Source organism: Trachypithecus francoisi, unplaced genomic scaffold (assembly GCF_009764315.1).
Source record: "Trachypithecus francoisi isolate TF-2019V2 unplaced genomic scaffold, Tfra_2.0 Lachesis_group7, whole genome shotgun sequence".
In the NCBI taxonomy this organism is placed as follows: domain Eukaryota; kingdom Metazoa; phylum Chordata; class Mammalia; order Primates; family Cercopithecidae; genus Trachypithecus; species Trachypithecus francoisi.
Genome location: NW_022681472.1, coordinates 52,245,857 through 52,261,686, shown reverse-complemented (window position 1 = coordinate 52,261,686; position 15,830 = coordinate 52,245,857). Strand labels below are relative to the sequence as shown.

General features: G+C 40.3%; 1 non-coding gene across 1 annotated transcript; it reads left to right on the top strand.

Moving 5' to 3' along the window:
• The first annotated feature begins 223 nt into the window (after positions 1-223).
• LOC117079763 lies at positions 224-327 on the top strand. The gene has a single exon (XR_004435605.1). It is a non-coding gene; the product is annotated as a U6 spliceosomal RNA (small nuclear RNA).
• Positions 328-15,830: the final 15,503 nt, after the last annotated feature.

Below are 15,830 nucleotides of genomic sequence, written 5' to 3'. Positions count from 1 at the left end.
TCAACAACTGCACCTCGCTTCCATGAATATACTGGAGTTTATATTTTAAAATCAGGATGGCTGAAAAATGCTCACACACTATAATCAAAGAGCATCAAGCCAATATGCTTTTTTTTTTTTTTACTGGGCTTTAGTATTTCTTATCTTGTACAACACAAGCATTAGCAACCTGGGCATCCCCAGGTCTTCCAAATCTCACTTTAATATTGTAAAAACTGACTCAGTGCTCTCTTCAGCAGCACATATACTAAAACTGGAATGATACAGAGATTAGCATGGCACTTGCACAAGGGTGACATGCAAATTCATGTTCACAAAAAGTCATTTGTGACTCATGTTCTTGTCAATGAGCAATAAGAAAACACCTGAAGGTGTTTTCAGGTGAAGGTACAACACTCACTGATAATACTAAGTATAGAGATAAACACAAAATATTATAACAATGTATTTGTGGTGTGTAAACTACTCATGCCCTGAGTAGAAAGACTAAAAGATGAACCTATCAAATATGATGGCTATAACAACTTTTTAAGACACAGACAGTGTAAGATATAAATGGAAACAACAAAAAGTTAAAAAGTGGGGGTGATGAAATTAAAATGTAGATTTTGTATTAGTTTTCTCTTTGCTTGTTTGTTTTTGCAATCAATGTTAAGTTGTCATTAGTTTAAAATAATATGTTATAAGATATTATTTGCAAGCTTCATGGTAACCTCAAATTTAAAAAGCCTACATTAGATACACAAAAAATAAAAAGCAAAATATTAAAACATACTGCCAGAAAAAACATCACCTTCACAAAAAGGAAGACAGATGGATGGACAGATGGAAAGAAGGAAGGAGGAGAAGACCACAAAACAACCAGGAAAAAAAATAATAACATTGAATATAAATGGACTAACCTCTCCAATCAAAAGGTATAGAGTGGCTGAATGAATTAAAAAACATGATCTGAGCTGGGTGCAGTGGCTCACACCTGTAATCCCAGCACTTTGAGAGGCTGAGGCAGGTGGATTGCTTGAGCCCAGGAGTTCAAGACCAGCCTCGGCAACATGGCAAAATCCTGTCTCTACAAAAAATTCAAAAATTAGTCAGTCATGGTAGCGTGCGTCTATAGTCCCAGCTACTCAGGAGGCCCCAGTACAATAATAGCTGAAAACTTCAACATCCTACTTTCAGCATTGGACAGAACATACAGACAGAAGACAAACAACAAAACATCAGACTTAATCTGCACTACTAACCAAAAGGACCTAATAGATATTTACGGAACATTTCAAACAATGGCTGCAAAATACACATTCCTCTCCTCACCGCATGGATCATTCTCAAGGATAGGCCACAAAACAAGTCTTTAGAAAAATTCAAAACAGTTGAAATTATATTGCATTTTCTGTGACCACAATGTAATAAAATTAGAAATCAATAACAAGAGAAACATTGGGAAATATACAAGCACATGGAAATTAAACAATATGCTCTTGAAGGGCCAGTGAGTCAATGAAGAAACTAAGAAGAAAATTTTAAAATTTCTTGAAACAAAAGATGGAAACAATACATACAAAACCCTATAGGATACAACAAAAGCAGTAGTAAGAGGAAAGTTTGTAGCAATAAACATCTACATCAAAACAGTAGAAAAACTTAAACAACCTAACAATGCATCTTTAAAAACTATAAAAGCAAGAGCAAACCAAACCTAAACTTTGTAGAAGAAAATAAGTAATAAAAATCAGAGCAGAAATAAATGACATAGAAATGAATAAAACAATACAAACGATCAATGAAACAAAACTTAAAAAGAGAGAGAGAGAGAGATAAACAAAACTGACAAACCTTTAGCCAGGCTAGTAAACCAAGAAAGAAGACCTGAATAAATAAAATCAGAGAGGAAAAAGGAGACACTGAAACTGATATCACAGAAATTCAAAGGATCATTGGAGACCACTATGAGCAACTATATGCCAATAAATTAGAAAACCTAGAAGAAATGGACAAATTCCTAGATACATACAACATATCAAGATTGAACCATGAAGAAATCTAAAACCTGAACAGATCAATAACAAGTAATGAGATTGAAGTCACAAGAAAAAGTCTCCCAGTAGAGAATACCCTGAGACCCCATGGCTTCACTGTTGAATTTCATGAAACACTTAAAGAAGATCTAATACCGATCCTACCCAAGCTATTAAAAAAAAAAGAGGAGGAGGAAATACTTCCAAACTCATTATATGAGGCCAGTAGTACCCTGATACCAAAACCAGACAAAGATGCATCCAAAAAAATGATTTTTGTTTAGTTTTCTAAAAACACCAAAACTATCTCTGATGAACATTAATGCAAAAATTATCCACAAAATAAATACTAGCAAACCAAACTTAACAACACAATAAAAAGATCATTCATCAAGATCAAGTGTGATTTATCTCAGGGATGCAAGGATAATTCAACATATGCAAATCAACCCATGTGATACATCATATCAACAGAATGAAGGAAAAAATCATATGATTATTTCAAGTAATACTGAAAAAGCAGATGGCAAAGTTTAATATCCCTTCATGGTAATAACCCTTGAAAAACTGCATATAGAAGGAAGATACTTCAACATAATAAGAGCCATATATTACAGACCAACAGCTAGTATTATATTGAATAGGGAAAAACTGAAAGCCTTGCCTCCTAAGATCTGGAAGAGGATAAGGATGCCCACTGTCACCACTGTTATTCCACATAGTACTGGAAGTTCTAGCTAGAACAATCAGACAAAAGAAAGACATCCAAATTGGAAAGGAAGAAGTCAAATTATCCTTGTTTGCAGATGATTTAATCTCATATTTGGAAAAACCCAAAAACTCCATCAAAAAACTATTTGAACTGATAAACAAATTCAGAAAAGTTGCAGGGTACAAAATAAACATACAAAGGTTAGTAGCACTTCTATATTTCAACAGTGAATAATCTGAAAAAGAAATGAAGAAACTAATCCCATTAATAATAGCTATCAATGAAATAAGCTACCTAGGAACAAATGTAACCAAAGAAGTGAAAAGTCTTTACAATAAAAACTATAAAACATTGATGCAAGGAGTTGAAGAGGACACACACACACACATACACACACACATACACATGAAAAGATATTCCATGTTCACGGATTGGAAGAATCAATATTGTTAAAATATTCATACTACCAAAAGCAATCTACAGATTCAATGTAATCCCTATCGAAATACCAATGACATTCTTTACACAAGTAGCAAAACAATCCTAAAATTTATATGGAACCACAGAGGACCCAGAATAGCCAAAGTTATCCTGAATGATATGGTTAAGCTGTGTCCTCACCCAAATCTCATCTTGAATTGTAGCTCCCATAATTCCCACATGTTGTGGGAGGGACCTAGTGGGAGGTAATTGAATTATGGGGACAGGTCTTCCCATGCTATTCTCGCGATAGTGAGTAAGTCTCACGAGATCTGATGGTTGTATAAAGGGGAGTTCCCCTGCACAGGCTCTCTTGCCTGCTGCCATGTAAGAGGTGACTTTGCTCCTCCTTTGCCTTCCACCATGATTATGAGGCCTTCCCAGTCATGTGGACCTGTGAGTCAATTAAATCTCTTTCCTTTATAAATTACCCAGTCTCGGGTATGTCTTTATTAGCAGTGTGAGAACAGACTAATACACTGAGCAAAAAGAACAAAATGGGAGGAATCACATTACCTGACTTCAAATTATACCACAGAGTTATGGTTATGGTAACCAAAATGACATAGTACAGGTGTAAAGACAGACACACAGACCAATGTAACAGAATACAGAACCCAGAAATAAACCCACATATCTACAGTGAACTCATTTTTGACAAACATGCCAAGAATATACATTGGGGAAAGCACAGTCTCTTCAATAAATGGTGCTGGGAAAACTGGATATCCATATGCAAAAGAATGAAGCTAGATCCCTATCTCATGCCATATGTAAAAATCAAATCAAAATGGACTAAAGATTTAGATCTCAGACCTCAAACTATGAAACTACTACAAGAAAACATTGGGTAAACTCTCCAGGACATTGGACTGACTAAAGATCCCTTGAGTAATACCCCACAAGTACAGGCCACCACAGCAAAATGGACAAATGGGATCACATCAACTTAAAAAGGTTCTGCACAGCAAAGGAAACATCAACAAAGTGAATAGACCACCTACAGAATGGGAGAAAATATTTGCAAACTACTCATCTGACAAGGGATTAATAACCAGAATACATAAGAAGCCCAAAGAGGTCTATAGGACAAAATCTAATAATCCGATTAAAAATGGGCAAAAGAGCAGAATAGGTGTTTCTCTAAAGAAGACATAAAAATGGCAAACAGGTGTATGAAAAGGTGCTCAACATCAGTGATCATCAGATAAATGCAGATCAAAGCTACAATGAGATATCATCTCACCACAATAAAAATAGTTTTTATCCAAAAGGCAATAATGAATGATGCTGAGGATATGGAGAAAAGGAAACCCTGATACACTGTTGGTGAGAATGTAAATTAGTACAACCACTATGAAGAACAGTATGGTGGTTCTTCAAAAAACACTAAAAATATAATTATTACATGATCCAGCAATCCCACTGCCAGGTATATACCCCAAAGAAAGGAAATCAGTATTTTGAAGAAATATGTGCACTTCCACATTTATTGTGGCACTATTCACAATCGCCAAGATTTGGAGACAATCTAAGTATCCATCAACAGATGAATGGATAAAGAAAATGTGATACATATACACAATGGAGTACTATTCAGTCATAAAAAAGAATGAGATCCTGTCATTTGCAACAACAGGGATGGAACTGGAGGTCCTTATGTTCAGTGAAATAAGTCAGGCACAGAAAGAGAAACTTCACATATGCTGACTCATTTGTGGGAGCTAAAAATTAAAATAAAGGAACTCATGGAGATGGAGAGTGGAATGATGGTTACCAGAGGCTGGGAAGGGTAGTGTTGGGGGAGGGGGGTGCAGTAGTGGTTAAAGGGTACAAAAATATAGTTAGATAGATTAAATAAGATCTAGTATTTGATAGCACAACAGGGTGACTATACTCAACAGTAATTTATTGTGCATTTAAAAATAATTAAAAGAGTACAACTGGAATGTTTGTAGCACAAAGAAACGACAAATGTTTGAGGTATGGATACTTCATTTACCCTGATGTGATTATTATACATTGTACACTTGTATCAAAATATCTCATCTACTCTATAAATATATATATATACATACTAAGTATGAATTTTTAAAAAAATGCGTCGAACCCATGTAGTGAACATTGCAGTTGTCTCTCCAGCATCCATGCACACTCACCTCCCCTTCCTCCATGTGTAGAAGCCATGATTTGAGTGGGTTGACCCTGCCTGTGTTGGTGTCAGCATAACCTCATCTCTTTGTCTCAGTGATTGTTTCAGAGATGGGAAGTGCTATGGTTTGAATGTGTCTTCCAAATTTTCTGTGTTAGAAACTTAATCCCCAGCGAAACAGTGTTGGGGATGGGACCTAAGAAGAGGTGATTAGGTCATGAAGATTCTGCCTTCATGAATGAATTAAAGTTGTTATCAAGGGAGTGGGTTAGTCATCTTGACAGTGGGCTTGTTATAACAAGCTTGACTCCCTCTTGTTCTCTTGCTCTTCTGTCTTCCACCATGGAATGACACAGCAAGAAGGTCCTTACCAGATGCTGAGTAGATGCCAGCACTACGCCCCTTCCCAGCCTCCAGATCTGTGAGCCAAGTAAATTTCTTCCTGTATAAATTACCCAATCTGGGTCAGGCACAGTGGCTCACGCCTATAATCCCAGCACTTTGGGAGGCCGAGGCAGGCGGATCACGAGGTCAGGAGATCAAGACCATCCTGGTTAACATGGTGAAACGCTGTCTCTACTAAAAATACAAAAAATTAGCCAGGCGTGCTGGCGGGCACCTGTAGTCCCAGCTACTCGGGAGGCTGAAGTAGGAGAATGGCATGAACCTGGGAGGCGGAGCTTGCAGTGAGCCAAGATCATGCCACTTTGCTCCAGCCTGGGCAACAGAGCTAGACTCCATGTCAAAAAAACAAAAAAAATTACCCAATCTGTGGCTTTCTGTAATAGCACAAAATTGGTGAAGACAGGAAGTAACCAAAAAAAAAAAAAAAAAAAAGCCCATCAGCACCTAGTGTTCCTTGCACCACAGGGACTGGTTCAAATTGGTTCAATCTTGGAAACGCAAGGTTTTGTTTAATAGTTGTGGAAGGAAACAGCTCCCTTTTGCATCTCACCTCATTGTCCTCTCTACTTGGTACCTATAAAGGTATTGAGTCATGGTTTCTTTGACTTAATCTTCCCAAAGAACCAGTACCATAGGCAGAGTATGTGGCAGATGTTTACTGGAAGTTGAAGACAATGGAGATGGCTACATAACATATAGAACAACAAATACCCAACAGAAAATATTAGCCTGTTTTCCAAAGTCTCTATGCTCCCCCTCCAATCTGGCTTTCTTTTCCCCTTAGTCACCAGCTTCCACCATCATGCTCAACAACTCTGGCTCCAACTTCCCTGCATCTTGTTTATTTTCCCTCACTTCCTGGGTCCCTCACCCTCTTCTTCTCCAGCTGCTATGCAAAACCAGAACATTCTCATTTCCTTTGCAAACTAGTTCAGCCTTCCTTTGTCCTATCTTCTTCTGTACAGCAAGGTTTATGTTTTATTTCCCACTCCAATGAATAAACCAAGGTTTTTTTTTTTTTTGTTTTTTTTTTTTTTTAACCAAAATTGCTCCTTGAGAGGAATTCTACTGTGGCTTCCAGCTTTTAGAATATTTTCTCTCTGTTGCACTATTAAAGAAAATATGATCTGACCTATCACTTGAACAGACCTTGTGCCCTGACTTCACACGCCATTTTCTGCCAGCCATGACATACTATTGATTCTGCATCAGAGACGCTCTCAAATTAAGCCCCTCTTCTCCCACCCTACCCTGTTCTGCGGCTCTATTTCAGGCCACCATTGTTTCTCCCTAGACTGAGGTTACCGAAGATCATTCCACAGACTCTGATAAAGTTTGTGCTAATCTTCAGGGAAAAATAAAAATAATGCAGTGAGTTTCTCCATAAATTCATTTAGAATCACTAATTCAAAACTGGATATCCACATGTAAATAATGAAGTTGGACCCTTACCTTTCACCCATATACCAAAATTAATTTAAAATGAATCAGGGACTTACATATAAGAGCTATAAAATTCTTAGAAGAAAACACTGGGAAAAGCTTCTTGACATTGGATTTGGCAATGATTTCTTGGCTTTGACACCAAAAGCACAGACAACAGAGGCTAAAATTGATAAACTGTACCTCATCAAAATTAAAACCTTTTATGTATCATAGGACACTATAAACAGAATGAAAAGGCAACCCACAGAATGGGAGAAAATGTTGCAAATTATATATCTGATAAGAGAGTAATAGCCAAACTATTTAAGGAACTGCTACAACTTAACAAAAACAAAACAAACAACTGGATATACGAATGGGCAAAGGACTTAAATAGACATTTCTTCAAAGCTATACAAATGGCCAATAAGCACATGAAAAGACACATAAATCATTAAGGAAATGCAAATAAAAGCCATAATGAGATACAACTTCACATCCACTCAGATGGAAATTATCAAAAACAAAACAAACAAAATCAAAAAACAAGCATTGGCAAGGATATGGGGAAACTGGAATACCTAGAATGAATTAGGGTGTATTTCCTCCTGTTCAATTGTTTGGAAAAGTTTGAGAAGGATTGGTATCAGTTCCTTGATATTTCTTGAAAAGAATAATTCTTTTTTTAAGAATAAGAAAATATTTCCTGGAAATCATCCATTAGACTTGCCCTCACAGCTAAGTATTAGATTACATGTTGTGTCAGAGATTCATGGTTACACATCATAATCTTTTCCAACTTCTCTAAGTGAAGAGAATCCTGACTTTTTGATGGGTTCTTTATGCATTGTACAAGCCACACACTGTCACTTCTGTCTTGTTCTACTTGTTAGATGTGAGTTATTAAATCCAGCCTACACTCAACAGGAGGCGGTTATACAAGAGTGAATACCAAGAACCAGGGATCACTGGGGACCATCCTGAAGGTGAGCTATGATGGACCTACTGTGCTCCAGGACCACCTTAGGCACTTTACTTTACAGCATTGTGGCCAAGTAGGTATTATTATTACTATTTTAGAAATTTTAAAAACATGAAAGAAAATACTAATGTGGTGTTCATGAAAATACTCTGCTCAAATCTCCTTCCAGAGAATCTTCTGTGGAGAGTATAAGTTAGTTGACAGCCCCACTGTTACTCTAGAATTATTCCCAAATTTGAACTAAGGCATTGCTTTCCCTGGGCTGCTGCTGGCCAGTGACTGAGCACAGCTGGGGCATCAGAGAGGACCCATTCCTGGAGGATGCAGGTCTCATCTAATGGGCGATGTTCACTCAGGGACTTCTCATTGGCCTGTCTGAAATGTCTCAGAAAAATCTGGGGCTTTTCCTATACAATTTTCCTTCCTTTCACAGATATCAGACCTGCCTTGCAGTCTAAGACTGTTCTTGTCCATTCCTGCTCTTTCCCTTTTATCCTTCACAGGAATTTTCCTCCAACAAATCTCTTGCATCTCTAATTCTATATGGTGTTTATTTCTCAAAAGATCCGAACTTATGTCATAAAAGTTGAGTGATTTGCCCAAGTGAGTTGGGGGCATAGATGGGATTTGAACACATGCTTTGACTCCAAAGGCCAAATCCAAGCTCCTTCAACACAGCATGCTACCAGTTTGTATTGGGTTAATGGTGGCCCTCCAAAAGATAAGTTCATGTCCTAACACCTGTAACCTGTGAAGGTGACCTTATTTGGAAAAAAGATCTTTGTAGATGTAAGTTAAAGATCTTGAATTATTTGTGTGGGCCCTAAATCTTATGACAATAATCCTTAGACAAGAAAGAAAAAGAAAAAGACACAGATACAGGGAGAAGGCCAGAGATTAGAAAGATACCCTGAAGCCATCAGAAGGTGGAAGAGGCAAGGAAGGATATTTCCCAAGAGCCTTCAGTGGGAGCTCGACCCTGCGGATATCACCTTGATTTCAGACTTTTGGGCTCCAGATCTATGAGAGTGTAAAGCCACCCAGTTTGTGGTCATTTGTTATGGCAGCCATGGGGAACTAACACAAGTATTTAACCTCTATCTTTAATACTAGCACAGTGCCTGGCACATATTAGGTGTTTTAAAAGAGTGATCCTTGTGGCACATATACACCATGGAATACTATGCAGTCATAGAAAAGAATGAATTCATGTACTTTGCAGGGACATGGATGAAGCTGGAAGCCATCATTCTTAGCAAACTAACACAGAAACAGAAAACCAAACACTGCATATTCTTCCTCATAAGTGGGAGTTGAATAATGAGAACACATGGACACAGGGAGGGGAAAATCACACACTGGGGCCTGTCAGCGGGTTGGGGGCAAGAAGAGGGACAGCATTAGGACAAATACCTAATACATGTGGGGCTTAAAATCTAGATGACGGGTTGATAGGTGCAGCAAACCACCATGGCACATGTATGCCCGCGTAACAAACCAGCACATTCTGCACATGTATCCCAGAACTTAAAGTAAAATTAAAAAAAAAAAAAAAAAGACACTGATCTTTGCTTGCTCTGGGAAGGTTTTTAAAAAGAGCTAATTAGTTAATAGATAACTACATGGGGATGATGAAACAAAGCTTTAAACTGCTTCCAAGTAACTTGAATACTATAAAATTGTACTTGATGACTGATTTCTAGTTTGAGTGTTATCTAGGAAGAGAATGAGTATTTGTGGAGCGCCTGCTGTGTACCAGACACTAAGATAAGTTTTATTCATAAATTACATCACAGTGGGAGGAAATATTATCAATTATAACGGTTGAAAGCAAGGCTTTTGGAGTCAAATTTGAGCTCTGATTCTCATTAGCTGTATTACCTTTAGCAAATCATTTAAACTCTCTTAGCCAAAATTTACTTATTTGAAAAAAAGAAAAGTGATTCCTATCTCCCTGCCTTGCTTTGAAGATTAAAGGAGATAATGAATGAAGCAGCTGAGCACAGTGTCTGGCACAGAAAATTTCAACAAACATCAGTTATTAGGAGCGAACCATGCTGGTGGGTGCAGGACTGCCGAAGTGGGAACTAGGGCTCTCATCTGAGAACAAGAGGTGCTAGATATCCCCTTCTAAGAGGTCAGAGAACTGCAGTGTTTGGGACCAGCTAAGTCCCCACAGGGCTTGCTGAGAAATTCCAATTTCAGCCCCACAAACACAAACCCCCCAACTCCTGTCTCCTCCAGGTGAACTGGGAGTATGGAGAAGACGGTCTCTGTGTGTTAGGCCTGCATCTCCCTAAGGTCAAGGAGCGTGGGGGTGGGAGGGGGTGCAATGAATTTACTTAAGGGAGGAGACTAAACTGAGTCTCTGCCTATGCTAATGTGGGGCTGTGGCTATCCAGCATAGGAACGTTGCCAGGCCCCTGGACCAGCGGAGGTTCTGAGTCTTCCAGGACTCTCAAGTTTCCGTGATATACCAAAGCTTGGAAGGAGAAATGCCTTCCCTAGGTCCCTTCATCCCTGTCTGCAACCCGTGACAGACAACCCCAGTATTCCACACACCCCAACAAGGCTGCCTAGTCAGGGAGGGGACCGTTGGCAGCAAGAGGCTGTGAGGGGCTCAGGGCTGCTTCTGTCAGAGGGCTGATCTGGGGAGAGCAAGCTGAAGCCTGATCTCCCACACCACAGGCAAAGCAGCAGGAAGACCCTCACGGGCCCTCTGAGGAACCAACAAACGGGTTTCACAGAAGAGCCCATATTTGGACGCCTGCCATACCCTGGAACAAATGGCCCGTCGTCATCAAATGGAGGAGCTGTGGTGGCCAACAGAGAGGATTACAAGCTTACAACAGGCATCCAAGTAAGATGAGACCTGCCTCTCTTTCTCCTCCTGCCCCCAACGCCCGCGCAGTGCGTGCTGGGAAGGGGGAGGTGTTGGGGGAAGCTGAGGAGGCCAGACCGCCCTCCCAGAGTCTGGCCGTCCGGTCAGCCTGGGTTGCACATGAGAATCACATGGGGAAGCTTTCAGGAATTCTTCATGATCCCAGATATTCTGGTTTAACTGGTCTGGAGTGGAACCTAGGCACTGACATTTTTAATGAGCAGCCGAGGCCGCGAACCACTTCTCTAAAGCTGAAGTAGTAGCCTGTGCCGCTGGGGGAAGGTGTAGGATTGCAAGAATTCACAAATACAAATAAAAGTATCATATGACACTTACGTTAAACACTTATTTGTCTATCTAAAATTCTAATTTCACTGGGCATTCTGTATTGATAAAATATGTATAGTGACAATCCTAGGAGGGTAGGAAAAATATTTGGATTGCGTAGAAGATTGAAATTTGAAAATGAACAAACAGGACAGAGCCTTAAGGATCAAAAGTAACTGTTTAGTAATAAAAGGTGACTGCAGTGTTATGGAATGGGGCTGAGCTGTCAAGAAAGGAGATGTTACCCGGTGAAAAAGAGGGGGATTTGACATAAGTACACTGGGGGCAGTTGCAGAAAAAAATAAAACCATTGCATTTTGATGCCCCTAGTGAGTTGAGCCTCCCAGTAAACCAGTTATGTCATTACAACCAACAACCTTGCAGAAGGGATGAGAGAATGGAAGCTGAGAGAATTTACGTGATTTGTGGAAGTTCAACACAGCTCGTAAGTGACAAGCCAGGATTTGAGCCAAAGTCAGTTTGTCTTTAAAAAAACAAAAAGGTAGCAAGTTCTTTCTTTTTTTTCTTTTTTTGAGACGGAGTTTCACTCTTGTTGCCCAGGCTGGAGTGCAATGGCTCGATCTTGGCTCACTGCAACCTCCACCTCCCAGGTTAAAGCGATTTTCCTGCCTCAGCCTCCCGAGTAGTTGGGATGACAGGCATTCACCACCACGCCCAGCTAATTTTGTATTTTTAGTAGAGACAGGGTTTCTCCATGTTGGGCAGCCTGGTCTCAAACTCTTGACCTCAGGTGATTCGTCTGCCTCGGCCTCCCAAAGTGCTGGGATTACAGGTGTGAGCCCCCGAGCCCAGCCTAGAACTTTGCTTTGATACTAGTAATACTAGTAGATTGCTTCCCTAAAACAAGTAGGGAAAGGAAGCAAAAAGTCCAGAGAAGCGCCCCCCACCCCATCCACCCTCTACCCCCATTAAAGTACAGAGTGAAGAGAGGCAGGGACTGGGGCTGTACATTTTGGACCCTACAGACTGGTCCTATCCCTGGCCTTGCTGCCATCTGTAGGTGATCAAGGTACAAGCAGAAGACCCTTCTGTCTCCTCGTCCTCTCAGCTGCTGAGCACCCAAATGGGGGGAGCTGCATGAACATTTATTTGGCGTTAAGTTCTGCTGCTCCATCATGATGTCTCCTGCTTACATTTCTGTAATTAAATGTCATCTCGTTGTGCCTGTACTTGTTGTGCTTAAGCCCCAAGGCTGTTTTAGTAAAGGGTACAATTTTGTAAATCAGATGGAGAAAAATAAACAAAACCACCTGTTCTGCGAGACAGTGTGCTGCCAAGCGTGGAGCTCTCCTGTCCCTCCTTGCCTCCCCCAGAGTCCAGGAGGGGAGGGCAAGAGAAGCCCCCAGGATGGGAGCTGAGGAGTGTAACCACATCAGTGAGGGGTACCTTGTCCCCATTCAAAAGTAACTCTTTAGTAGGGGGCTCCCCACCGCAGGGCCTTGGCTTTGGGTGGGCCAAGAACAGCTGTCGTGACAGGCAGGGACAGCCACTCAGGACGTGAGGGAAGTCAGGCTACAGAAGGTGGACAGCCCAAGAATTCCCTTAGGCTCACATATGGGAAAGCAAAACTTATGATTGAATAATGCCAGCCTTTGCCTTGCCCCTTCTCACCTCCTGTTAAACAAAAAGCTGTCTTTTCCCTCTCAGCGTCTCTCTTTCCTCCCCCGTATGGAGAATTCTGTGTTTGCCAGCCTGTCTCCTGGGATTTCAAGATGCGGCATAAGAGTAGGTACAGAGAGACAGGACAAGAAACATAGGAAGGAAGAGGGAGGGCAACTAACCCCACTGGGATTGTGGGCTGGGCTTTGGGGAGCATTCTTGGTAGAGTTGAGAGGGAGATACCAAAGCAGTCTTAAGTTGGGAGAGAAAGGGGTTTGTTTCTCCTCTAAATAATTTATTGAGGAGAACATTAACATAACATAAAGTTAACCAATTCCACGGGAACAATTCAGTGGCATTTGGCATATTCACAATGTTGTGCAATCATCCACCTCTGTCTCATTCCAAAATGCTTCCATTGCTCCAGGTAAGGGTATTTTAAGGTGTGTTGATGTGGACTATGCGTTTGAGCCTTTAATGTTTGTCAAGGGACGGAAGTGAATACTGGAGTATATTTTTAATAACTGTTGACTTGTAGACTTTAACCTCTCAAAACTGGGTCAAGTGGACTCTAGGGGTTATTTGGGTTCTGTACAGCCATGGCCCCCAGGGCAGGAGACCTGTAGGAGTGCCTCACCCACCACAACATTAGGCTCTGTGCTCCCAGGTTTCCTACAGTGACCTTGGTACCTTGGTATTCTTAATGACCTAGTAATGATATTACCAGGTTACATGTTGGTGGGTGGGATGCACTTTGTGATATATCCTGTACCCATGTGGTCTAAGACTGAGTCTGACCTCAGTATCCTCCAAGAGAGGACCCCACCAGCAGCCTTGGAGTGTGAGCTTTGGGTTATCTCAACCCCTGAAGCAAGCTGAACTACTCATTCTTTTCTAAACATTCCCTGAAGTCTCCCACCTTTATCCTTCCCGGTGTCTACACCAACTTCCCCCCCATTCTTTACTCCCAGATAACCAGATGCTAACAGTTTTTAAATTTTCTTATTGCTCATATAATATCTAATATGTGATTATACACACATGCTTCAGTACATGTACTTTCTCTCTCTCTCTCTCTCTACATATTTGAGTTTTTTGTTGGGTTCATTGCTTGCTTTGGAAAAATTGGATCATGTATTCTCTGCATCTTCTATCTCTCATTCGAAAATATCTCATAGAAGTTCCTCTCAGTCCCCTGGTATGTCTCAGATTCATTATTTGTGCTGGCAGCATTATAATCCATAATGAGGCTCCTTCATCATTTATCCAACCCTTTCTCTATTGATGGGTATTTCCTCTGTTTTAAGTTTCTGTCCCTCCAAACAATGAAGCAATATTGTTATACATATATCTTTATATACCAATGCTTTTACTTTTATTGAATGAATTCCAGGGTTGAAAGTCATGTGTATTTTAAAATTTAGTATATATTGCTTTCAAAAAGGCTGAAACATATTTTCAGCAGCAAAATATAGAGTACTTTTTACCCTCATCCCTAGTAGCAACAGTTGCTATCCCTCGTTTTAACTTTTTTCTAGTCTTATAGTCATGAAGCCATATCCATTGTAAACTTAATTCGTAGTTTGCTGTCTACTGGTGAGCATGAGCATCTTTTTCAACTGTTTATTGGGCAGAGGGATTTGCTTTTTCTGTGTATGTTGTACTTCAATACAAAAACTTTCTTAGAATTTAAAAATCTGCTGGGCTTATAATTGGGATTGCATTAAATTTTTAATTTTGGGGGGAATGAATTTTTTATGAGATTAACTCCTCTCAACAAATTGCGTAGTATTAAAATGTATCCATTTTTCCCCCCATAGGATTGTTATTCACATAATCCTGTACCTCTCTTTTATATTTATCCCTCAATGTTTTATAGATTTTAGCTGGGCGTGGTGGCTCACGCTTGTAATCCCAGCAATTTGGGAGGCCAAGGTGGGCACGTCACTTGAGGTCAGGAGTTCGAGACCAGCCGGGGCAACATGGTGAAACCCCATCTCTATCAAAAATACAAAAATTAGCCAGGCATGGTGGCAGGTGTCTGTAGTCCCTGCTACTCAGGAGGCTGAGGCAGGAGAATCGCTTGAACCTGGGAGGTGGAGGTTGCAGTAAGCTGAGATTGCACCACTGCACTCCAGTCTGGGCGACAAGAGCGAAACTCAGTCTAAAAACAAACAAACAAAAAAAAATGTTTATAGATTTTTATCACTAAAATTAAATCTTTTTCTCATTTATATTTCTTGATGAATATGCTATAGCAGATGGTTTATTTTATATGCATTTTGATAAACTTTGCCACCTTGCTGAAGGCTTTATTAATCTGAGTGGTGGGTGTTTTTTTTGTTTTTTTGTGTGTGTGTGATGGAGTCTCACTCTGTCACCCAGGCTGGAGTGCAGTGGCGTGATCTCAGCTCGCTGCAACCTCCACCTCCCAGGTTCAAGCGATTCTCCTGCCTCAGCCTCCCAAGTAGCTGGGATTACAGGCACGGACCATCACGCCCAGCTAATTTTCGTATTTTTATTAGAGATGGGGTTTTGCCACATTGGCCAGGCTGGTCTCAAAATCCTGACCTCAGGTGATCCTCCCGCCTCTGCCTCCCAAAGTGCTGGGATTACAGGCATAAGCCACCATGCCTGGCCTAAACTGAGTGGTTTTTTGTTGTTGTTGTTTAATTAGTTTCCTGGGTTTTCTAAGAATGCAGTCATGTGATTAATGAAAGAAAATATTATCAAATATTTATGTCAGTTATTCAATTTTATATTCTTATTGTATTTTCTAAAAACCTCCAAGACAATGTCAAACAGTAAAGGGAAAAGCAGGCATAAAT